Genomic DNA, 25,927 nt, shown 5'->3' with positions numbered 1-25,927 from the left:
ACCCGATGTCTCTGGGAAGCCCGCAAGCAGGATTTGAGTGTAACAGCAACTCTCCCCAATTGTGATTCACAGCAATGGATATTCCAAGGCACACCACCTCCAACAGTGGAGACAGAGCATGGCAAAGGTGGCCTCTGTCTAGCATCGACAGCTGTTTATGGCTGAAAGGTCAGGGCTGAAATCTGGGAGGAAGAACATAGCCCAACATGGGATTACTGGAGGTTAACTGCCACTGCAAGGACAAGAGGTGAAGAGGAGTCAGGGATGACCAGAAGTACAGTGATAAGGAAATTCTTTAAGAACATAAAGACAGTTGGGGACAGTGTGGCAAGAGCCACAGTTAACGAGTGACCAGTTAAATCAGATTGCTGAATAAAGCAGGTTGTCTGAAGGCATTCCTCCTGATTTGTTTGCACGAAGTTTGCGGGGAGGTTAAAGTGAGGTCAGGATGGTCAGCTATTTATTAAACATTTGTTTTAATTTGTTTGCGGGGAGGTTAGATGCTGCTGCATCAGCCAATTGTTATGCAACATATGCCAGGGCATTTCCCCATCTCTTTCTTTATCTTATTTAGTGCAATTTAGGGTTCAGTAGAAGGAACAGGAGGGTCCCCCAAATGCAACAAGACTGCAGGCTCACTGCATTTTGAAGTAAGTGAAGTAATACACACATTACCATATAAAGGAGGAAGGGGTGCTCAAGACCATTAAGTCCAGATTCTTAAAAAGTACCTACCTACACCACTGTCGGTCCCAGCATCATTTCCCATGCAGTTGGAAAAGCAGATTGGGGGAGTGAGCGCAATTTTTAGCGGAAAGATGGCAGGGAGGGAAAGGATTAAGTAGTCCCTCTCTATTTCTGCTCCTCTGCTTCCAAAGGCAGCCTCCAAGACTGCTTTTCATGTTTTTTAAAAAATGCCAGGAGACTGGTCCTTGCATCAACATCTAATATGCCCATCAATCCAGGGGAATGAATGGAAAGGAATGAGAAGCAGGAAACAGATGGAAGAAGAAGGGACTGAAACATAGGAAACAGGCTTATATTGATTCAGGTAGGTAGCCGTGTTGGCCTGACGCAGTCGAAACATATTAAAAAAATTGAAAATGTCCAGTAGCACCTTAGAGACCAACTAAGTTTGTTCTTGCTATAAGCTTTTGTGTGCATGCACACTTCTTCAGATGCACTGAAACAGAAATCACCAGACCCTTATATATAGTGGGAGGGTGGGATGTAGTTTTTCTCAGGAGGGTAGAAGGAGAAATACCTCACCCCACCCTCCCACTATATATAAGGGTCTGGTGACTTCTGTTTCAATATATCTGAAGAAGTGTGCTTGCACACAAAAGCTTATAACAAGAACAAACTTAGTTTGTCTCTAAGGTGCTACTGGACATTTTATATGTATGTGTGTGTGTTTCAACTGCCTTATACTGAATCAGACCACTGGGCCATTCAGCTCAGCACTGACTGGCAGGAGTCTCTCCCAGTCCAACCCAGAGATGCCAAGAATTGAGCCTAGGACCTTCTGCATGCAAAGCAGGGGCCTTATCCTGTTGCTCAGCTACAGCACTGACATAGGTTCACAAAGGCCAAGAGGAACAAAGTGAGGATGGCTACATGCAGGCACAAGGGCAACCTCTTGCTCAGTGTCAAACCACATGCTTGACACTCACCTGGAGAGCAGCAGGTTGGGGAAGGCTGCTGCAAGGTAAGAAAGCTAGGAAGGGTGGTGGGAAAGAGGTCTAGAAACTTGGTGGTCTTACTTGCATGGCAGGATTAGCTAATCGATTTAGAAGGGATGGGGATTGCAATTTAATAAAGTTTCCGTCTTCAGCTCAGTGTTGTTTCTAAGTGCTTCCATCTGACAATCCTGGGACCCGCTTGCCCGGCAGCTCCCTGTTCTATTATCCCCCGTTTGAATTTCCCTTTGCCGGATGCCAAGTGGTTGGGGGGTTGGAGGGTGAGGGCAATATAAACTGCTCAGAGAAAGGGAGCAATTAATCTTATTCAGGAGCATCGCAGCCACATGAGCCCTGCCACCCAAATTAAATTTTAACTTGTCTCATAAATCTTCCCTTTAAACTCTCCTTCTCATGACCAGCTGCACTGGCAGACGGGCTGGAAATGTCCTTGAAACTCGGGGGACCAGCAGATTCGAAATAGAGCTTGGCTCCCTGGTCCTCCCAGCCCCTCCCACCCCCCACATGCCCTGATTCAAGGCAGCAGGCTGTGGGGCGAGCAGAACAGTGCGGCTGCTACAGGGACGGCATTAACGTGTTGGAGAATCTGGGGACAGCAACCTTGCTGTAATCGTTAAAAGAACCACCAGCCCTTTTTGGCAGAGCTTAAGATTCCTGCTCCTGGTGCCCTGGATTTTATCCAGCTCAAGTAATTAAAATTCTGGCTCCTTTCAGCTCCGCTGCTCATTGCAAATGCATGCATCCAGCGCTCAGGTGTAAACACACCGCCAATGTGCCCCTGCTCCAGAGGCACACATCCTCTTAGCAAGTCAGGAGTTTAAAACTTTCACTTCACCCCAGAGGCAGCTGCATCTAAGGGCAGTGGTGGGGTGGGTGGGTGTTCAAACACAGGGCCCTTGTACACACAACACACACACTCACACACTGCTGTTGCTCTAAAATCAGACTCAATCCCGGAAACAAGAATTGCTATCTAAGCAGCTGCTGTAGTCCAAAAGTGATCTGTCTGTGCAGACCACTCGTGTCACATCTGTGTCCCACCCTTCCTCCAAGTTGCTCAGGGTGGTGCATACAAGATGTGCTATCTCCACAACAAGCTAGTCAAATAAGTTAGCATAAGCTGCTGATGTGTATCAAACCGGAGTTCCCAGCAGCCAAGCTCCTTCCCATCTGCTCTACAAGTGCCATGTTTCATCTGCAAGGCCAGCAGACTGAATTCTGGGCTGTTGAGGGCACCACCAAAGTTGCAGTACCAAACTGCAGATCGCCGGGCCTCCCAAGGGGCCCACCAGCCCATGGCTCAATGGTAGAGCACTGGCTTTGCGTGCAAAATGGTCCCCAAGTTCAATCCCCAGCATCTCCAGGAAGGGCTGGGAAAGTCCCCTGCCTGAAATCCTGGAAAGCTGCTACCAGTCAATTTAGACAGTGCTGAACTAGATGGACCAGTGGTCTGATTCAGTCTAAATCAGCTTCCTATGTGTATTAAGCAAGGGGAGGGGCTGTAGCTCAGTGGTAGAACATTTGCTCTGGGTGCAGAAGGTCCCACTTTCAATCCTCCAGGTAATGCTGGGAGTCTCCCTTTCCTGAGACCCAGGAGAGCCACTGGCAGTAAATGTGGACAATACTGAACTAGACGGGCCAATGGTCTGATTCAGCATAAAGGCAGCTTTCTGTGTTCCTATAAAGCCCGAGTTGGAGAAGTAAGTTGTCTGCGTAAGTTGTCCCTGGCATGAGGAAATGGCTTCAGCTCCCACTTCCTTGCATTTTGTGTGTGTTGTTTTCACTAATATATGCATTTTTAACACAGTGCTTGGCTGGAGAACAGCATATCTCGGCCATGTTTCAGTTCTCTTATTGATTCAGAAGGTAGAAATTAGGTGGATTCACTTTTACCTGCGAAACAACTCAAATTTCCTCCCCATCCCTAGCAGAAGCCTCTGGATTTCGCACGGCTTGAGCGTAGCATGCTGTACAAAGGCAGGACAGCACACGGCTGCTCCTTCCTCCATTATTGCCTCTGGGCATGCCTGCTGCTGGCATGCGGCCCCCAGGGAAGGCTGCCCAGGTGGGAATGCGGCCCTCAGGCAGAAAAATGTTTCCCACTCCTGCAGTCATAGATCGCGCAGTCAGCAATGGTGTGCTTGCGTTGCGATGGACTCCAGTCCTTTGAAATCAAAAGTCGCACTACCCATGGTACTAGGAAGCTGGCTAAAGCCAGGAGTCTCATTGACACTCCCCTGCCTTCCGAGTTGGCATGTCAAGGCTCGCAGACTAAGCACAAAGTCATCGGGGAGCAAGTTGTAACAGAGCAGATGAGGAGGGCGAGGCCAAGTAGGCCTGGGGCAGGTGGACAAGGAGGGCAGGTAGCCAGCCAGCTGTACAATCTGTGCTTCAATGAGACAACGTGCTCAGACTGGAGAGTCCCTCCATTCAAAGGCCAGTGAGGATTGTGGCTTGCAGAAAGGGAGGGCGGTGGCTAGGAAGCGGCTGTGGTGTGGGAAGAGTGGTTGCGGCTGGGGAAGGGTTATTTATTTGCTTATTTAAATACTAAATATTTTCAGACCACATTTTTCCTAAAAATGCAGTATACAGTGGTACCTTGGTTTACAACCGTTTTGGTTTACAACTGGACCTCCGTAACGGATTATGGTTGTAAACCAAGGTACCACTATACAACATACAAAATAACAGCAACTTTGTTAAGTCATCAATAAAAGCTTTAGTAAGAGCTGGTTGGGCAAAAAAAAATATCTGCATTTCAAAGGCGACACCATTTTCAATAGGTGTCTGAAAGTAGTCAGGGATGATTCCTGCCAAGGGAGTTCCAAAGGACAGGGCCTGCCACGCTAAAGGATTGGACCCTGCTGAAGGCTAACTAAACCCCAGGGGCGTAGGGAACCACCAGAAATGCCTCATCAGAGGGTCTCAGTGATCAGGTTGACACATAAGGAATAAAGAGGTCTTTAATGTACTTTGGGGCCAAATTGTTTAGGGCTTTCTGGATTAACCCAAGAAACTTGAACCTGGCCTGAGAGCAAATAGGCAACTCTCTTAGCAGAAGGGCAACATATTGCCAGTAACCTGAAGCATTAGCTGCAGCTTCCGAATTGCATACAAGGGCAGTTCCACGTAAAGCATGCTACAGTAATCCAGTCCTGAGGTTACCAATACACAGACCACTATTTTGAACATAGAGAGTCCCAGGGGTCAGTAAGAGAGCCTTAAAGCATTGCATTTGATCCCTGGGCACCTGTTCAAGCCTAACCTTTTATGCCTGATGTGTCAGCCTTCTACATGAGGAATTTTTAAAAAGCAAACCCCAATCCTCCACCTGCACTACAATGTTGTAGAATCCCTGGTCTCCACATGTTTTGGTTGAAGGCATAGACAGTCACCTGAGCCACAACCCTGGCATTAGGATTGTGGGTCGGTGAATCGAGGGAGCAGGATCACGAGCCGTTCACGCCAGAGACATTTCATGGCCTTTGAAATAAAACAAAGTAGGAGGCATCTGGGGCTTGCCCAGGAGCACGGAGTAACATTCAGAACCAACAGATGGCAAAAGGCAAGGGGGCTAAAGGGGAAAGTGAGAAACAGGGGCGGAGGAAGAAAGATGTGATCTGCTCTACGAAAATGTTTACAGTGGTTCCCAGGCAGCACATGAAAGGGTGTGGAGACAGAGGCCCTGTGGAGGTCGCCAAGGTTGTGACCAGGCCGACAGCTTAGAACTGGATCAGGAGGAAAGGACCCAGAGGGCTCCAGCTGTGACTCTGTCTGTTCCAATTGTGTCTCCTTCTTGCTGTAATATGTAGCCTAAAAGCAGAGGAAGGGAAGGGAGGAGGAGGATTGGCTTCTGCTGCCTCTGTAACACACATTTTTCAAGATATTTGATGACCTAGGTTGTGGGTAGAGATGTTCAGGCCCTGCAGATGTTGCTGAACACCTATCACCCCTGACTATTGGCCATGCTGGGCGCTTCTGATAGGAGTTGAAGTACCAACAACTGGAAGGCAACAACAACCCCCCAAACAAAAAAATCATAAGATCAAGACTATGAACTAGGGAGTTCTTTCTCTACTCCCTTACTTCTCCGGTTGAGTATATACAAGCAACAGAACTAAGGTCCTGACGTGGCAAAGTGGACTTTAAGAACACCAATCAAAGCACGCATCAAACAGTTATCATTTTATAACAAAGTATTTTATACGTATGCATTTTGGATAACATCCTCCTGAAAATATGTCAACATTTTGTGCCAATTTCTCCTAAAATACACATTTTGTGTATGCTGATTGACTAGTAATTTCCTTTAACATTATGCATTTTTCTATGTCATCTTCACAAATGTATGCATTTTTACACACACTTTCCCCTATTTGTGTGCACTAGTTGGAGAGCTGCATTGCACTATTCAGTAAAGTGTAAATTTTGAAAGATACTTGTGTTCTGGTTCATGTATTGCTTCAAGAAGTGTGAATTAGGTCATTTCCCCCCTTAAAATCCAAACAAAATCAAATTCTGCCCCCGCTCCAGGGAGATAACTTTTTTGACCGCTCCCCCACAATTAAAAGAAAAACATTTCCTGCGAAGAAGAAAAAGGACTTTAAGGGAAATAGCCTAGCACTCTCCCGTTATGGAACTTTTCTGTCTGTGAAAAGCTTCCCCCCCCCCCCATACAGTAAAAAATGTAAAAACCCTGCACCTGAATTCTGTATTGGTACCATCCATTTGTCCAGCTCAGAATTCTACATTTTCCTCCAGCTGCACACATTAAGCCCAGCCTTTAGTTTTTGTTAGTTATTTAACAGTGATTGGTAGCCGTGAACAGAGAATTACTTGCAACCTTTCAGACCTGGGACCTTGGTTGGTGGATGCAGTGCTGGGGTTTATAGGGGGTGGGATCCTCCTCCTGTTCAGACATATTTTCAAGCTCTGGTAGAGGCATGGTGGTAGCAACATTTAGTTTTTTAATGGGTTTTTAAAAAAACGATACTTGTATTTTAAATTACTATTACCTGCTTTGATCCTAAAGTGGTAGGGGAGGTTATAAATGAAATCAGCTGGTCAATAAAAATATGGACAACAGCATCCAGAAATTATAGTGTAAGGCCAACAACAGCTGCTCCCTGAATCTCAAGGGACAGAGCTTTGCATCATCCAATCCACTTCATTAGAAAGAAAAAAGAGAGAAATAATTTTAAATGAATATGCATACTTAATTAAGTGCTCTCTCCCTCTTTTTTGTTAAATGAAAGGGGCACAATCTAGTTCAGTAGTACAAACTCCACTGAAATGAATGCACGTGCACCTGCATAACTCCCATTCATTTCAATGGGGCTCAGGAAGAAGTCTCTTAAGTTAGGGGAAAGGGAGATTTAAAGCTTGGTTCGGCTCCAGAGTTAAACCTGAAAACTTGTACTGCAAGACCTCGCTTAGGCTGGCTTTTAAACACAGAAAGCAAATGAAAAGAGGTTCAATCCAGTCTTCTTGCATTTTAGTAATCTGAAAAACACTTTCCAACTGGCTCTCAGACCTTCCCCATACTGCACTTCTCTCTTAGGCCACACACCTCACTGGCCCTGCTCCGCACCTCAAGTATTTTTGCTTGGCTGGAATGTGTCCTTGAACTCTGACCGTGCCTTTTTGCTTGCCTGGATGGAGGACCGGGGGGGGGGGCGGCGGACATGTAAGTGTGTGTAGAAACTAGCCTATCAAACAAAGGCAAACTTTACACTTATTCCTTTCTGTCCACCACTACTCAGAAAGGGATGCAACTCTTGGGCTGGAAAAGCTTACTTGCCTTTGTTCCAAGTGGATTCCCCTGACTGTGTAACAAATAATTAAGAACTCACAACTTAAGGCAGGTGCGTCCTCCAACCCAAAGTTGTGGTAGAATGTGTGGATGTTGGGGAAGAAGCACATGGGTTGGCATGACCTTCGAAAAAGACAGCCCAATAGAGCTCTCATGAGGGTAAGAACTGGTCTCAGCCACATCTGGCCCTCCCGCTATCATGGAGAGGATACAGTACTTATGGACCCCTGTGTGGATCCAGAATGGCAGTTTCCAGCACTCCACAGGTCTGTTCCTCCTCCCACCGAGGTCTCCCCATTGCCTACTGTCCCATTAATATTCCTTTATGAGGATCTCTTCCCCTCCCCGTCAGCCTCTGAAGACACATCATCGGCCACCAAAGGCGCCAACATTACCATGTGCCAACCATCCAACGCTGGCCTGCTCGCTGATCTGGCAGTGTGTGATTAGGACATGACAGCAATGCCCTGCCTATGTCGGGTTTAATGGGGGAAGGGGAGAAGAGTAGCTGAAACAATGCCCAAGGAGGCACTTAAAATAAATTATCCCAGATGTTAAGATTTGCCATGTCATTTGCATTTTGAAAGTGATGCCCTCCCTCCCTCCCTCCCACACCACACTTCTCCACCTCTCTCCATACCAACCAGAGTGGCTGGAAACTCGCCCAGCAGCACACAAGGTGATAAAAACCCTGTTTTATTTTACTCCTTTAAGTATCTCATTTTACACACAGACATATATAGATATAGATATAATTTCTGTCCCGAACTGCAAAAAGGATTCAAGATGTAAGTGTGCGCTTGTGTCTGTCTATGTGGAAGTGAGCTAAGGGGATCAACTTCCCTGCCCCTTACATGCCCCGGAGTGGGGAGACGCCTATAATTTTTCACTGAACAAATGTCAACTCCACCTGAATCCGACCCCAAACTATCAATTACACCTCAGTCAGACAGTGCAATTTGGACAAAGAGAAATGGTGGCGGGAGCACTTGCTTTCAAACATTTATAGCAGGAAAACGATAGCAAAAAGGTATAAGGCATATACAGAATATATATTGTTTTGCTGCGGGAGGCAAGGACAGTCCAAAGAGAGAAAGGAGAGAGAGAGAGAGAGAGAGAGAGAGAGAGAGAGAGAGCACACTTCTTATGGTTGAAAGCACCCTGCTTGCTAGTTCTGAAAATGGTTCTATCATTTCTTTGGAGTGGGGGGAGGTGCTACAGGCTCCTTACATGACACCCCTGATCAAAACTGGTGGGACAAAAGCAAGTTGTCAAAAAACCATTTGGTGTTTTGAAAGCTGCTTTCCAGTACACACCCCTGTGCATCACAACATACACAAAGTGCAAGTACAACAGACCCCACTCCATTCAGCTTCAGCGGCACAACCACTGACGACCCTGCTACAGCCAGACCCCACATATCCTTACTGGGAGGGCTTTGAATCCCTTTACAGCAGTCACTAGTTCAACAGACATAGAGGGTGTGTGTAGGGTTTTATGCCGGAGAGACAAAGCCCCATACCCTATCATCTGCAAGTGGGGTTTGTACCTGTGAGGGGTTTTGCGTGCTGCTGCTGTGCTGTGCTGTAATTGGACGCTGTTATATAAAACCTTATGCTCTGGTGGAAACGAAGGCAGGACAGTCAACAACTTGGGGCGGGGACTGCCCCCCCCTTACCAAATTTCCTGTGCCATGTCCGGGACTGGTGCAAAGTTGCACTGCTGGGCACTTCCAGACTGTTGCTATTGGGAGAGGAGAGACTGCAGCTCTTGTGTGAGAAACACACTCGCTCCCTCCCACTAAAATAAAAATTAAAAATGTGGCACGTTTTGCAATCAGGAAAATGATGGGGGAACACACTTGGAAGTGTGGGATAACACTTGCTTTCTCCCAGTGTCATTTAACCTTCCCACAAACAAGCCAGAAGGAATGCTCGACATAGAGCTTATGTTGCCTAATTTCCCTACAAATCTGTGCAATAAATCAGGATGGATGCTCAGTAAACAGGTTGTCTGGAACTGCCCATTAAACAGCTGCGGCCATGGATGAAAAGCTCCTCCCCTGTGTCACTCATGTCCGTCCCCCGCCCATCTCCACCCCATTCCAGCCATTCCTTCAGCATGTCTGGGGTGAGATATTTGGGGCATTCCACCAGAGTCCTGTGGCTTCCACCAGATCCTGTATAACCCCTCTGCCAGTGGATCTTCAGTAAAGGATTGCATCCTAAAAGGCATGAAAGTGAAGCGGTGTTAGGGATACCTGGGGACATGGCGTTTCTTTTCTTTTTGTAAATTTATAACTGGGTTGGCAGGCACAGCATTCTTAATGAAGTTGTGCAGGATTTCATTTTTCTTATGCACTCATCATGACCAGTGTTCATAATGGTATCAGGACAATTATATGCAATCCTGCTTTAAATACTTCAAAAAGTTTCCGAGTGGGCATAATGCTTTGTTTCCAATCAGCACATGCCCTGTAACTTCCTGCTAAAATCCTGCGACTTTTTACAATGCAAACGTTCCAGGTTTAGGAGTTTGTTTGTTTTTGCCCCACTTTTGTTGCACTATAAAGCAAGAGCGCCCTTCCAGACAACAATAACGGGAAAACTTGGGGGGAAGCACTGCAGAACAACTGGTAATGTGGAATGGTGTGTGGATAGTCCAGTATGAATCCACCACTTTTGCACCATCATTGACATGGTGCAGGATACCTGCAAAAACAACTGTCTGGAGGAGCCCTAGGAGGCAAAGGCAATAAAGGCAGGAAGGAAAAGCACAATGGGAAGGCAGAGTATTTAAAACTCATCAGCCTCAGCTCTAGGTTAGAGGGACACAACAGACAAGAAGGACAACCTGATTTGGGGTGGGGGGAGTGCTATTTTAATATATAACTCCCAGAGTCAAAAAATTCTTAATGCTCAGCCTCTGGTTGGCCCTTGATTAGATGATCTTCCACATCCTTTCTAGCAATGCAGACAAATGATTCTGAATGCTAATGACTGAGAATGGCCGGCGGGATACACACACGCAATCCCAACCCTCTTCCTGTATAGGTGTAAGAAAAGCAGAAAGAAATTCTCAATGAGGTTCTTGTTTGTCTGGAAGCAACAATATGGAGTTCCAAGTCCCGGAGGGTATATCAGGAGGTGGTGGTGGTGGGGAGAGGAGTTAGGACATCCAAATATGCAACGCCTCGCTTTATTTCACCAATGCAATTATCCCAAGCTGTTCGCTGCAATGGCACAATGTGGATTTATTACCTTCCTCACTCTCCGGGGGAGTGAGAGAGAGAGTTTAATCACCAGGCTGAAAATCCTGGCAGCTTTCAGATTTCAAAACACAAGTCGGGCTGACTCTTTGTGGCCTGGTACCTTGTCCATGAAGCTATGGCCAATGTGGTGGGGAGGGGGAATCATGTGCTTAAAAATTAATGCATGTCATTGATGTGCTCCATTCTAGTTCCAAAATTTGCTACCTTCCCCCAAAAATAAATAAACAAAAACCCTATGCTGGAATATTTTTGTAAAGATGACAGAGCTAAAAGGGCATGGAATGAGGAGAGAGAGGAAAAGTGGCCTAGGGCGGCTGGACTCTTATTAATCTGCCCCAGGAGTGGTTTAAGAGTCAATCCCTCTATTCAGGAGACTCTGGGAATTGCAGCTCTGTGAAGGAGATGGGGGTCTCTTAAGAAATCTCAGTACCCTTAACAAACTACAGGTTCCATTATTCTTTGGGGGAAACCTTGACTATTTAAAATGGTGTGACACTGCTGATGGAGGCCTCTATTTCTGGATCGATATATTTTGGGGCCCATGCCAATTTCACACATGTTCCTTCATAAGTCCCTTCCAACCTGTTTCTACAGTAATCTGTCCAAAAAACCCCCCACCAAACTACATGAAAAATTGTATTTAAATAGCAATTTGTATTTAAATAGCATTTTATTATTTATTTAAGAACATACTTTATCTCAATATAAACATATTTCAGTGCATTTTATCATACACTATTCAGTGCATTTTATCATACTTAAGTTGTGTCTTCCTTTAAGTTCCACTGTACCTAACAAAACTTGCACTCCATTCTCTTGAAACTGAAGTCCCTTGTGTTTTCAGTGTTCCTAAATTCTTAGCTTTGGAGGGCATGGAACAACACCTTTTTGGCGTTTTTCTCTGCATGCTTTATCCAAAGTGACCCTAGGAGCCAATCCTCAGCGGCTACAATCATCACAAAGAGTGAGAAGACTTATGTGGCTTTTTTTTAAAAAAAAGAAGCCCTTTCATATTGGTCGGCGCTAGGACTCTTGGGAACAGGAACCCTGCTGGGATCCTATTGCAGAAATAGTCATGGATTTTTGACACCCCGCCCCATAACCCCAGCACAATTCACCTCTGAGCTGGAGAGAATAGATACTTTTTTAATGTAAACCTACCAACTCCCCTTTGACAGTTCATCCATCTGATGAAACAGTGTCTAAGCTACCAAAGCTCAATGCCACAATCAATGTGTTAGTCTTTAAGGTGCCACAGGACTCTGCTGTTTATGCTCCCTTCTGCTTCGCTTCAGGCCACTGTATATCAGTTTCGCAGGATGACCTCAGATCTAGAAAGTGAATTATTCCACCACCAGCACCACTGGCACCAGCAGCAGGCCTCCCTTCTCCCATGTACTCTCTCCAGTGCCAGTCGCAGAAGGCCTGGAATGACTCCCATTATTTTTAACGGCTTTCTTCTCCCATTAAGAAGGGCTTGAAAAACAACCACTTCGAGCAGCCAGGGATTCAAATTAGCACATCCCCACTTAAACAACCTCAATATGTTTTGCTTAAAGGAGGAGCACTGATGGCGGCGCTTAAAGCAAATTTGTGGACAGTCAGGAACAAAAAGTGCCAGACTGGGCAGAGGCAAACATGAGGACATTCTCACTGGATGAGACCAGGGACTTGCCTTGTACTGTACCTAGTTCCCAGTGGTGGCCAGTCAGATGTTTCTCAGAAGCAAAACCTTTTCCCAAGGTGACACAATGCAAACTGTGATGTTTCTCGTAATGTATACAGACGGGCCTTAATAGAGCTTTGCAGAAGGTCCCAGGTTCAGTTCCCAGTCGCATCTCCAGGTAGGGGTGGGAAAAGATTCCTGCCCAAAATCCTGGAGAACCACAGCCAGTCAGCTAGATGGGCCAATGGTCTTTAACTTATTAGTCAGCTTTCTTGGTGGTAGAGCAACTGCTCTGCATTCAGAAAATCACAGGTTCAATCCCAGACATCTCCAAGAAGGCTGGGAAAGAACTTGTTGGAAAACCCTGGAGAGCTACAGCCAGTCAGTGTAGACAATATTAGACAAACTACGTAATCATCTGATGCTCAAGCAGTGCCTTCCAATAGAGATATATCCAATGTCAGTCCTACTCAGAACAGCCCTCTTGAAATGAATAATGAATGCCAATGGGTCTGCTCTGAGTGTCGGATACAACCCTAGTTTTCCATAGACAAGGAGATTCTGGCCGGGGGAGGGAGAGAGGGAGCAGTCAAACCTCCATTCCCCTTACATGCATCCTAAAGTTACGGTACCATGTTCTTAAAAAAAGAAAAAAACTTTCAATTGGTCCTGACGGGTATTCCAGTCAGCTCTGCATTTTCAGCAGGCAACTTCCTCCATTCCTACGCTCCCCACCCTCTGAGCAAACTCATTTCTAAGAAACATAAATTTAGAAAAAGGAAGAAAGGAGGGGGAGAAGGAAAGCAGCAGCTAATTTACAAACAACAGGGAATCTCTTGTTGCCCATTCATAATTAATGGAACTCCTGCTTACAACTATTCTTGTGGCAGACACACACACACACTGTCCAATTTGTGCACAAGGCTGGAAAAAGAGGCAGGTTTGGCTGTGGACAATGTCTTTCTCTCTGTGTGTCTCTTTTTCACATGACAGCAGGTTGAGAGGCAGGACAGGAGCCTGAAAGGGAATTCTTCGTCAGCTCAGGGTGGATTCCCAGATCCCAGCAGCGGCAGGGGACTACAGCAGCTTTCGCCAATGTGGTGCCCTTCAGATGTTTTGGACTACGACTCCCATCAACCCCAGATAGTGCTGACTGGAGTTTATGGGAGTTCTAGTCCAAAACATCTGAAGGGCACTGCATTGAGAAAAGTTGTGCTTCCCAAAAGAACAGAGGGAGCTGCCTCGTTCCCCCCCCCCCGAAGCACTTTTTCCTTTCGCCAAAATATGAAAGGTTTCAAAGCACCCCCAGAAGGAAAAACTGTGAGCATCCAGAGCAAGGTGGAGGTTAACAAAACCAGACCGGATACATGTGCCCAACAGTAAGGCACCACAATGGCCTTGCCTAGGATTCCTGGTTGCACACAGCAGCAGGAAAACTAGATGAGAGCTCCTAGCTGTGCAAACACAGTCAAGGCCCATGAACTTCACTTTTCTGACTCAAACTCCACCTCCTCAACCATCAAAATGTCTTCTGCTCTTCCATTCTTCCTCCCTTCCTGGACCTCATGCCCAGAACGCATTCCCATAATGCCCTCTTAGAATTCCCAGGAGGCCCTCTTAGCCTTTTCAAATCCCTCCTTGAAGCCCAGCTGTTCAGTGAGGTCTTGCCCCCCTCCCAATAGGGGGACCCATCTAGTTCAGCATCCTGTTCTCACAGCGGCCAAGCAGATGTGCACGGGATGCCTACAAGCAAGACCTGAGCATAACAGCACACACACACACACACACACCCCACAGTTTCCAGCAACCGGCATTCAGAAGCATACTGCATCCAACTGTGTAGGCAGAACATAGCCATCAGGGTTGGTAGCCTTATCGTCCATGAATCTGCCTACTCTTTTAGAGTCGTCCAAGTTGGTGGTCATCACTGCCTCTTTGGGGAGCAAATCCTACAGTTTAACTATGCGCTGTTTGTAAAGTCCTTATTTTTGTCTGCCCTGAATCTTTCGGTTGTGTTGGGTGTTTCCTGAGTTCCATTGTTACGAGAGAGGCAGGAAAAAACTGCTCCCTGTTCACTTTATCGACATCATGCACATCCTAGCATAGCCTTCCCCAACCTGCTGCCCTCCAGATGTTGTTGGACTATAACTCCCATCATCCACTGGTCATACTGGCTAGGGCTGATGGAAACTGCAGCCCAACATCCTGAGGCTGGGGGAGGCTGCCCTTCTGCAACTAAGCCAAAATGCATGTAATGGCAATAATTGCAGGTTCTTCCCCTGTTTACCTCTGTCTCTACTTCCTCCTCCTTCCTCTGTAGTCTCCCCTGTGCCTGTTGCCAAGATGGTGAGCCCCTTGGGGCAGGGATCTGCCCTTGTATTCTTTGTACAGCACCACATATATGGGTGGTGCATAATAATAATAATAATAATAATAATAATAATAATACCAAGATTTCACCTGCCTTTAGCATGATGACATTTCATCCACAGGTTGCCATCACCTTCCAGTCTCCAGACACATCAAAGAATAACTCTGAGGCAAAGCTGGATTCTGCAGCTGTGGTTCTGCAAGCATCTGCCATCAGGGATGCCATAGACTGGGGATCAGGGAGTGGGTTGGGGAGAAATTTGATTCAGTTCACATTCAAAGGAGAACCTCCCTATTTCATACTGTCAGAAACAATACAATAACCCAAACAGCCATCCCTCAAAATTCCCAATTGTCCAAATTTTGCAATGCTGTTCTCCAACCAAGTATTGTGTAAAGAAATATATGTCTAAAAATGCATGTATCAGTTAAAATAACATACCAAAATATTTGTCATGCAAAGAAGTGTATATCAGGCAAAACTGTATACAAAAATATGTGCGTTAGGAGAAATTCATACTAGAATGCTTCTGAATTTCCATGAAGATTAAAAAATAAATAAATCACAGTTGTGGAAATGTATAGCACAAAACTTAAGAGTAGAAAAATGAGAAATGGAGAGAAACTGAAATGGCCAGATTTGCCATTCTCTACCACAGCCCCCCAAGCAGGTCTGAGGTCGAGTCAGAGAGTGTGCACTTATGGAACACCTAGAAGGAAAGGAATCATAGGCCGGTGCTGAGCTCAAATCTCTGCTCAGCCCCAATCTCTGACAATTAGCTTTGTGAAGATAAAGTTGGGACAATGTACACTGCTTTGAGCAATTTGGAAAAAAGAGTGAAATAAAATGCAAGGAAATTTACTATTGTGAGCAAACCACACACACACACACACACACACAAACACAAACACCATGAGAAAGTGATGTCACCTCCCTACTCCAAATCTCTAACCTGCCTGTTCAAAGTGGGAATCCAACTATTCTAGGAGGATGTTCATATCAGAATATCCAAGGCCCAGTGAACATAACAAATGCTGCCATTTCCAGAACACCCGAGCCTCCACCACACTGCTATGTTGAACCCCACAGAATGCCCCACAAAATATATGTGTGTGTGTGTGTGTGTGTGCGCGCGCGCGCGCCAGGCCCAAACCTTGCCTCAGAATGGATTAGGAGGGTTTTGCAAGGCTATTTAGCAGTGTGCAAGATTCAAAAGAGTAATCAAAGCACCTCTCCATTTCTTTGCTATTAAATGAGAAGAAAGCTCCAATCAGAACATCAAAGGCGAGGAATTAAACTGTCGCTGAGCTTGGCAGAGGAGGAGCAAAATCACACATAACATATGCATGCACACTTTTATTTTTAAACATATATTTCCATATCTAATCTCACAGGAAGGAAGGAATTATGCTCCCTGTTTGTTCTTTGGGCCCCATGCGATGGCCGCTTCTCTGTTCATTAAGCAGATCGCCTCGCAGCTCCGAAATGAACCATTAGCAGATTAATTAATAAGGAAGCACTTTGAAAGTGCTGCTACTTAGACCTATCAAGGATTGGCACCAGGATTCGGTGGGGGGAGATGGAGAAGAGACCATCAGTATGCCTTCTTAAACTAGCAAGCAGGAGCAGGGATCAGCCATGACAAACTAAGGGCACAGCCAGGTGATTTGTATGAATGAGCCAAGCTAGATGCCGTTTTTTAAAAAACAAATGTCACCTCCAGTTTCCTCATCCCTGGATTTAGGGGTTACTAAGCCCTGTAAAAGCAGGCAAGTTCTGGGATCCTGGGGAGAGGTGACTGACAGTCCAAATGGGCCAGAAGCAAGTGCCTAGTCTAAAACATTTAGCAGTCAAGTCCCAAGCAGCAATCAGGAAAGAGCAGCAGGGGCTTGGGCGGTGTCCCCACACCAGAGGAAAGTTGTTCAGACTGAGAAGCAAGCTGCGAGGCTGGAGCTTTATAGGGGATGCTGCTCAAGGATTGGACATTGGAAGTCAGCTGACAGAATGCTCAGGCAGCCTGGTACTGCAGCCCAGATGGCCCCCTGCAAGCACCAAGTCAGTCTGCCAGCCTTGTCATAGAAACAGCATTGGCATTGGCAGGTGGTAACCCTGGTGAGAGCTCTAGTTTGAGATTTGCTCTGCCCGCTATGAGACATACTGGCTTAAAAAAAGCAGACCCAAGGCCCCAGCATCCACCCTCCTTGCCACCTGCCAGAGCCAGCCTTGGGGTGCCCTGCACTAGCAGGTTTACTGCTGGAGTTCATGCACAGCTGACCAATATATATGCACTACTGTGCCAAGCGCCTTGGACCCCAGCTGCACACTGCAGCAGCAAAACAAGACAGGAGTTCATGGATGTGCCACTGTGGGAGAAAGACAAAGGATGCAGCCTGAGGGTGTTTTCGAGGGATGATGCAAGCAGAGTCTAGTGTTTCCATTATGTGCAACTTCAGAATGATGTCACAACACGACATCATACTTTCCAGCCCCCATAGTCTCCAGGATCCTCAGACACAGACTGGGGGGGGGGGCAGCCTTTAAACAGTTGTGTTCAAGGCTAGCCTAGTGAGCAAAGAGGGAGATAAGAAAAGAAGACTCCCATTGTTTGGGAGCTTCATCCAGCTTGGCTTTGATCTTCTGCCAGAGCTTTGCAAGGAAAACAATAAAGAGTAGGTTTATAGTGCAATCCTGTGCATGCCAACTCAGAAGTTCCCTTAACTTACTCCCTGGGGAGTGTGTAGAGCAGGGGTGAGGAAGCTCAGACCTGGCGGACAAATGTGGCCCTCTAGGCCTTCCTAGCTGGCCCTCCAAAATCTCCCTGGGCCATCTATCTGATGGGAAATTTACCTTTTTCTTCCCTCCAAAGTTCTTATTTCTTACCAGTTCCCCTTATGCTGCTGGAAGGCAATGCAGACTGAGGTCTTTACATAGGAATGTAGAAAGCTGTCATACTAAATCAGATAACTTTAGATGCGGCCACGGTGGCCAACTATCGCCCAGTCTCAAATCTTCCATTCTTGGGCAAGGTGATTGAGCGAGCGGTTGCTGAACAACTCCAGGCACGCCTGGAAGAAGCGGACCATTTGGATCCCTTCCAGTCGGGATTCAGGTCTCATCATGGGACTGAAACTGCCTTGGTCGCACTGGTTGATGATCTCTGGCGGGCTAGGGACAAAGGTGAGAGCTGTTTCCTAGTTCTGCTGGATCTCTCAGCGGCGTTTGATACCATCGACCATAACATCCTTCTGGACCGTCTTGAGGGGATGGGAGCTGGGGGCACTGTCATACAGTGGTTCCGCTCCTTCCTCCTGGGCCGTGTTCAGAAAGTGGTGGTGGGGGATGAGTGTTCAGACCCTTGGGCCCTCACTTGTGGGGTGCCTCAGGGTTCTGTCCTCTCCCCCATGCTTTTCAACATTTACATGCAGTCGCTGGGAGAGATCATCAGGAGGTTTGGGCTGGTTGTTCATCAGTATGCGGATGATACCCAGCTCTACCTCTTTTAAATCAGAACCAGTGAAGGCGGTGAAGGTCCTGTGTGAGTGTCTGGAGGCGGTTGGAGGATGGATGGCGGCTAACAGATTGAGGTTGAATCCTGACAAGACAGAAGTACTGTTTTGGGGGGACAGGAGGCGGGCAGGTGTGGAGGATTCCCTGGTCCTGAATGGGGTAACTGTGCCCCTGAAGGACCAAGTGCGCAGCCTGGGAGTCATTTTGGACTCACAGCTGTCCATGGAGGCACAGGTCAAATCTGTGTCCAGGGCAGCTGTTTACCAGCTCCATCTGGTACGTAGGCTGAGACCCTATCTGCCTGCGGACTGTCTCGCCAGAGTGGTGCATGCTCTGGTTATCTCCCGCTTGGACTACTGCAGTGCACTCTACGTGGGGCTACCTTTGAAGGTGACTCGGAAACTACAACTAATCCAGAATGTGGCAACTGGTAACTGGGGGTGGCCGCCGAGATCATATAACACTGGTCGTGAAAGACCTACATTGGCTCCCAGTACGTTTCCGAGCACAATTCAAAGTGTTGGTGCTGACCTTTAAAGCCCTAAACGGCCTCGGTCCAGTATACATGAAGGAGCGTCTCCACCCCCATCGTTCTGCCCGGACGCTGAGGTCCAGCGCCGAGGGCCTTCTGGCGGTTCCCTCATTGCGAGAAGCAAAGCTACAGGGAACCAGGCAGAGGGCCTTCTCGGTAGTGGCGCCCGCCCTGTGGAACACTCTTCCAGCAGATGTCAAAGCGATAAACAACTACCTGACATTCATAAGACATCTTAAGGCAGCCCTGTTCAGGGAAGTTTTTAACGTGTGATATTTTACTGTATTTTTGGTTTCTATGGAAGCCGCCCAGAGTGGCTGGGGAGGCCCAGCCAGATGGGCGGGGTATAAATATATTATTATTATTATTATTATTATTATTATTATTATTATTATTGGGCCATCAATAGCTCAGTATTATCTGCACGGACTGGCAGCATCTCTCTGGGATTTCAGACAGCAGGCATTCCCAGCCCTACCAGGAGATGCCGCAGGTTGAACCTGGGACCTTCTGCATGCAGAGCAGATGCTCCACCACTGAGCCACAGCTCTTCCCAAAACAAGCTGTGAAATTTCAGACAGCCTGCCATTTAAATTTTATTCTTCTGCTCTCCTTCCAGACTCCAAGTTCAGTTCTACTTCTCCACCCACCAACCCCACTAGCAAGGGGCCAATATATCTGGAATTTAAAAGGCTGGCAACCCTGCCCCTTCTGTGCTCCTCAGCAGCACCAGCTATGCTGGTCCCAGTCACCCATGTCAGCGCAGGAAGCGGCTTCATACCAAGTCAGACCAACAAGTCAGGTCCATCTAGCTCAGGGTTATCTATCCTGATTGGCAGCCGTTCTCCAGGGTTTCAGGCAGGGGGCTCTGGAGATGTCAGGGACTGGACCTGGGACCTTCTGTGTGCAAAGCAGATGCTCTGCCACTGAGCTACAACCCTTCCCTCTCCAAAAGGAGACGGGAAGGAAAAGAGGGAAGCAAAAAAAGGAGGGAGGCAGAAAGCAAAAGGGCCTGCAGCTGGGCTAACCAGCTTCCCAATCCTCACAATGAAAGGCAATCTAATGTCTGCAGGGTTTTTAGAAACCGCTTCTCAGTAGCATGGGGTTCTTACAAATTGGCTTGAAGTCTCCCGAGTGCTTGTGCAACGGGAGGTGCAGAGGGCCAGCCTCCCTCGCCCAGCATCTTTGTCCGCAGCAGCAAGGAGCATTTGTGTTATGGAAATGTAAGAGCCGGAAGTCGGGGCTTCCAATTAATTCCCGGAAAAAGAGGGGATTTTTGCAGGCCACCACTGTGCAGTCTTGATCGGAACCCCACCCTCCTTTGTCTTCCAGCCCCACTCTCTCTTTCCTCTCCCCGCCCCTCTCGCAAATTAATCTGAAGGTGGATTTGTGCCATGGCGTGAAAGAAAGGTATCTTGGTGACGGCGTCATCTTAGGCTTACGTGAAGCGCCATCCATCAGAGCAGAAATTAAGAGAAATTGTGGGAGCTGAGTTTCTCTCTCTCTCTATTTTGTATGGCAGCTCAAGAAGAAGGGGCAGACTACCTGTGATGCAGAGCAACAGGCCGTCACTGTACCTATTTCAGCCCTGTACCCATTTCCCTTGCCCCACTCCATAACATCTCATTTGGCCTAGACCGCCATGTCCTGCTGCTATGTTTTCCCACTTCTGCCAGTGGCAGACAATGGTGTGGAGTGGGAACTCTACACGGAGATGTCATTCTCAGCAGCATCTCCACCTTCCACATAATGTGTCAAATCACATGCTCCATGTGCACTTTACCTTTAACGCACTTTACCTTCAATACCACTTTAAAATGCCATGGCTTCCCTTGAAGAATATTGGGAACTGCGATTTGATAAGGATGCTACAATTCCCAGTGTTCCCTGGAAAGAGGGATTGATGGTCTGGGAACTGACAGTGTCCATTTAATATTGCATCTGAGTATTATATGAGTATATGAAATGTACATTCACATAAAGGACATTCTAGTCAGTGTTGTGCTTGCATTCCATATCTGGAGAAGTTGCACCCTGCCTTTCCATTAAAACAACATTCAAGGTTTCTTTATATTCATTTAATTGCAGAAACCAATTTAGGCTTCACATGTGAAAATGCCCTATAGGGGGAATATGTACTCTGGAATCTAAATAGCACCAACAACCACGTGAAAGAAAGGCATGGGGCCTCAAATCCTCTACAGCAGCTGTTTTCAAACTTGGCTTTAGTGTTCCTCAGAACAGTGGCGGACTTTGGGCTCTTAGATTTCAGCAGCACCCTGTGCAATGCTAAAATTTGCTGTCCCCCACCACCACCTCTTGCAAGGATTCCACATCATACCTGCAGTGCCTCCTGCGGTGCTGGCACCCAGTGCAGCTGACCCAGCCGTGCTAACCTAAAATCACCTCTGCTCAGGTTTATCAGGTTGCCTTCAGATTCAGGTGCATACAAAAAAAATTAGGTTTGTGCAATTTAAAGTGGATTAAAGCACTCTGGAGCCACAAATCCACCTAAAAACAACATGACTTTGCATTTTGGAAAGTGATTGGGAAATGCATTAAAAAGTGTGGGATGAACAACCGATAAAATATCATGCAAGGAACTCAAGATTAATGTTCCCTGTTGTGTAACCTACCCACAAACAAATCAGAACGACTGCTCAATAAACACCAGACATGGTCTAACCTCCATGTAAGCTTCATGCAAGAAAATCAGGATGCATTCTCAGGAAACAGGTTGTCTTGGGGATTCATCACTGAGAAGTAAGGGAAGTGAGAAACATAAAGGCACCAAGATTCCCTGGCAGACGGTTTGCTTGCACTTCCCAGTTTTCCCTTGGAGTGCACAGGTGAAAAGAGGCATTGGTGGAATTCTGCCGCATTCAGTTCACACAAGGCAATGCATGATGCCAACAGGCCTGGCTGGTGCCTGATGTGATCTCTGTGCCCTAGAACAGATCCCAGAATACTTCGCACAGTGCAGAGGTTCTGTGGCAAACAAAGGTCAGGTCTATCCTACTCACTTCTATGCTCTGGGCATGAGCACCACTGATCACTGATATGAATTCTTGGGACCAGCTACTATATATTCAAGAAAGTTGTTTCTTTGCTATGCATTTGGACACCTCTTAAGATATTGTAACCAAATTTTGCAGAATAGTTCCTGAGATCAAATGAAAGGTTTCCATCTATGTATATAAAATTATAATTATTTTAAGTATTGTGCTATTTTAGATTTTATGTACATTTCTGTTTTATGGTTTTTGCCTTTAGAATAAAGGCAAACAATCCACTCAGGTTGTTGGGTGGTATAGAACCATTTTTTTATTTATATTTTTAAAATCTATATAAAGTAAGAGTTTGGGGGAGGGAAGGAAAAATTAAAATGGTGATTGTTGGTATATGCCCAACAATTTTACAACCTTTTTTTTTTAAAAAAAAAAAAAAGTTAGTTAAAACAAAGGGTGGGACCACACATTTAACAGAAGGAGATGGGTTGATACTTTACCACCTCTAGACATATCACTTTTGAATGCTCTACTGTGTTGAGACACACACAACTCTCTGTAAATAAAAAAATGAGCACATCGCATGGAAAGGCTCTTGCCCAGAACTTCTGCCTGCTGTGTTGCCTTTCTGCTTACAGAGTTTTTAAACACAGAGAACTGTTCAATACTGTGACACTCCCCAACTCCCTGCTATCCAAAGTGGTTCAGCCAGTGCTACCCGAACTCAGCAGGCTACCACCTCCTCATTCTGCCGCATGGGTAACCTGGACCTAAAAATAATATTAAAAATAAGAATGATGTGGACCCTGGACCCTAAAGGCAGAATGTTGAAAAACAACTGCCCAGCTAAAGCCTAGAGTTGGTGTATGTGCGTGTGGAGTAAAGCAGCCTTTGCTTTGCCCTTTGCAGCTCAGCGGTCTGAGCATTTGCCAGTCAGTGCCTGCCTTTGATCCGTCAGGCTCGGCAGGGCTGCATGCAGGCACCGCAGCATGCAAGGTTCTGTTGGGCAGTGGGAAGCAGCTCCCCTGCTTTTGCAGCCTTCTCCTGCTTTTGCAGACTTTAACGTCCTTCTCAAATGACTTTTTTGCAGGTTTTAGAAGCTGCTGTCTGGTCCTGCAGCCTCTGCCTTGCCAACCTGATTCCATCCGCATTTTGCCATCGCTGGGAGGATACACTCCACTGCCAGATCATAGAAGGAATACTTTGATGATTTGGAGTCCCACCTGTACTTTTTTTGTGGGGGTGAAAATAACCTTTATTCTCAGCATAACAAATCAGCCCCCTCCACCTGCCTGTGACAAGTCAGCTCTGCGGGTCAACCAGGCTGGTGGCCACTGCTTGCTCCCCCGTCTTAGCCCAGCTCTGAAGAAGCATCCCTCTGAGATCTGCTTGAGAATTGCTGGATGTAAGTTTTGGAGAAAGCAGGGAAAAGGAGGGAGGAAAGCTTAAGCGGTGGGTCTAGGAAAGGCTAAACCAGAACTCTTTTTCAAACCAGGCTGTCCCAAATGTTCAAATTCAAGGGAAGACACCGATTCACCATTATGATGGGATCTCAAATTGGCACCAGCTCAGACCACCGGATCTGAAGGCGAGTAAGCAAAGGAAGAGAAAAGCAGGTGGAAGAACTGCTGGGGAGGAGGAAAGCGTTCCCTTTCCCGCAAAGGGCATTTTCCCGAGCCACTTTGGCGTGGCCTATGGTGGGCCAGAAGGTGTCCTTGGAATTTATCTGTACACTGAGAGGAGCAAAGGAGAGGCGACTGGCAGGCAACCCACAGCATGTAAAACAGCTCCTTTCAACTAGCAAGTGGTCTTGAAGCCTTCAGGAAGGTCGATGGGAAAAAGAGGAGGAGGAAATCAACGTTAAAAGGCAAGATCCGAGAACCCTAACCTCCGCCGGCCACTTCTCTGAATCTAAGAGACAGGTAAAGATTATTCATTGAAGCACTGAACTCACAGCAGTGCCCTAAACCAGTGTGCTGGTCTTCCATCAGCTGTTGCAAAGCTCTGTGAATCTAATCCATCCTTTAAATAAAGGCAGACAGCACTGAATGGGAAATGGAAGGATAGCCATTCTGGAAAGAGCTGAGAAAAAAACAAGAGCTAAAGTAGGCTGAATAGGAGGCAAAGGCAGCAGGTGAGAGATCGCTGAGTTCCGATTGCAGCTCTTGGAGAGAAAGAGCAGTTATGGCAGGGATTAGGAGCCTGTGGTCCTCCAGATGTTACTGGACTCCAACTCCCATCAGCCTTAGCCAGCAATCAAGGGTGATGGGAACTGTAGTCCACTTACAGCTTCCCCAACCCGTTGTAGGGATGGGAAAGAAATTTGATTTTGTTAGCGTTTAGAGGCAAATCTATCTAATGTGCACGTCCAAGTCAATACACAAATTGAAATGCTGCCATTCTCTGCAATTCGCACTTCGAAATTTGCAATGCAGTTCTCCAGTCAAGGAATGTGTTAAAAATGCACAGACCAGGGTAGAATGTGCATAGTAATGCTTATATTAGTGAAAACACCATATACAGATGCATTCTATTGGGGGGAATTGCTCTGCAAAGATACATGTACATTAGGTAAAACTGCATACATTTTTTTTCAAAGTTATGATACATTTGCAATAAAATGCCAATAAATTATAAATGACTTTTTTAAAAAAAAATTGCATGCTGATGTGGAAAACTGAAGACTGGAAAAATGAGAAATTGAGAAAAACTGAAACTGATAGATTTGCCCGTCTCTATCCCTAAATTACAGCAAATGATAATTACAGAAGCACTTCTAGGTTCTGTTGCACAGCACCACTGTGTACTACCCATGGACTCCAGAAGGAAGGCTTTTATGGGACTGGCCCATTTCATGCTGCAGGTATACTATGCAGCTGGTTGCAGTTGGGAACTAAGCATATAAAGTAGCTTAGTTAGTAGAGCATGAGACTCTTAATCTCAGGGTCAAGGGTTCAAGCCCCACGTTGGGCAAGAGACTTCTGCATTGCATGGGTTGGACTTGACAACCCTCAAGATCCCTTCCAACTCTACAATTCTGTGATTCTATGATTCCATGAAATAATGTGCCATAGCAAAGTCAAGACATGTAGCCTTGCCACCACGGTTTACTGTGACAGTGGAGATGGCTCACACTTTACTGCTTTCCTCAGAAAAGTTCCAGACCTTGATCCTTGATTTAGTGTTGCATTCTGAACCAGAGAACCAGAGGCCATGGTTCAAGAAGCTAAGAACAAACCTTGGCCTTACTTTATGGAGTTTTGGAGCAAAACAAACCACAATCCCTGGTCCAGACATAACACTAAAACAGAGATTGTGGATTCTTGTTGCTTTACACAGTAAGGGGAAAGCAAAGCAGAAGGCCACCTGTGTCTTGACAGTAAACTATGGGTGTACTGTGATGTACAACTGCAGCCACTGTGTGAAAGGCAGCCACCCATCACACTTCCTTGGCTCACCTGCCCATCCCTTAAGGACATAACAATGGAATAAAACTTCTGCTGGATCAGGCCAGTTCAGTATCCTGTTTCACAGAACAGCCAACTAGATTTATTAATTTCTTTACTTATAGCATTTATGTGGCTTACATTTCTAAGATGGGTCACTCCCTGGCCTCAGGGTCACAATCAAAAAAGACATGACACATGAGGAAAAGGAAATAGGGGAGGGAGAAGGAAAAAGCAAACCCAAGCACAAATTCTTCAAGTTACAATCCCCCTCGCAGACCTAAAATTCCCAGAGTTCCCTGGAAATACAGATTTATTGTAAAACCACTCAGGGTTGCTGGAAATTGTAATTCTCTGAGGTGTAAATGACAATGCCCAGAATGCTCTGTTGCCCTAGGGCGACAAATCCACTTTCAAAAACAAATAACTTTTTGCAGAAATGGCATTGCAAAGTGTGGGGTGAACAAATAACTAACAGGAACACCCCACAAACAGATCAGAATGAATGTTCCTTGTCACATAACCACCCTGCAAACAAAGCAAAAGGAATGTTCAGTAAAGACCAGACATAAGCTAACCTCTGCAAAAAAAACTTTCTGCAAGCAAATCAAAAT

General features: G+C 46.3%; 2 protein-coding genes across 6 annotated transcripts in view; one reads left to right on the top strand and one right to left on the bottom strand.

Moving 5' to 3' along the window:
• Positions 1–25,927, bottom strand: part of MACROD1 (mono-ADP ribosylhydrolase 1) — a 324,726-nt gene that overhangs the window by 211,462 nt on the left and 87,337 nt on the right. The gene's annotated exons all lie outside the window — the stretch shown is intronic.
• The window catches only part of FLRT1 (fibronectin leucine rich transmembrane protein 1), a 163,532-nt gene that overhangs the window by 90,865 nt on the left and 46,740 nt on the right, over positions 1–25,927 (top strand). Inside the window, exon 2 of one of the 2 annotated variants that reach the window (XM_082202735.1) lies at positions 22,958–23,789. The exons of the other annotated variant lie outside the window; for it this stretch is intronic. The gene's annotated coding sequence lies outside the window, so the exon portion shown is untranslated. The remainder of the gene's footprint in view (positions 1–22,957; positions 23,790–25,927) is intronic. 2 annotated transcript variants of the gene reach the window in all.

The sequence above is a fragment of the Podarcis vaucheri genome, assembly GCF_965113315.1.
Source record: "Podarcis vaucheri genome assembly, chromosome: 16".
NCBI classification, from domain to species: Eukaryota; Metazoa; Chordata; class Lepidosauria; order Squamata; family Lacertidae; genus Podarcis; species Podarcis vaucheri.
The sequence above is the reverse complement of the archived record's forward strand: the minus strand, read 5'-3'. Positions and strand labels throughout refer to the sequence as shown.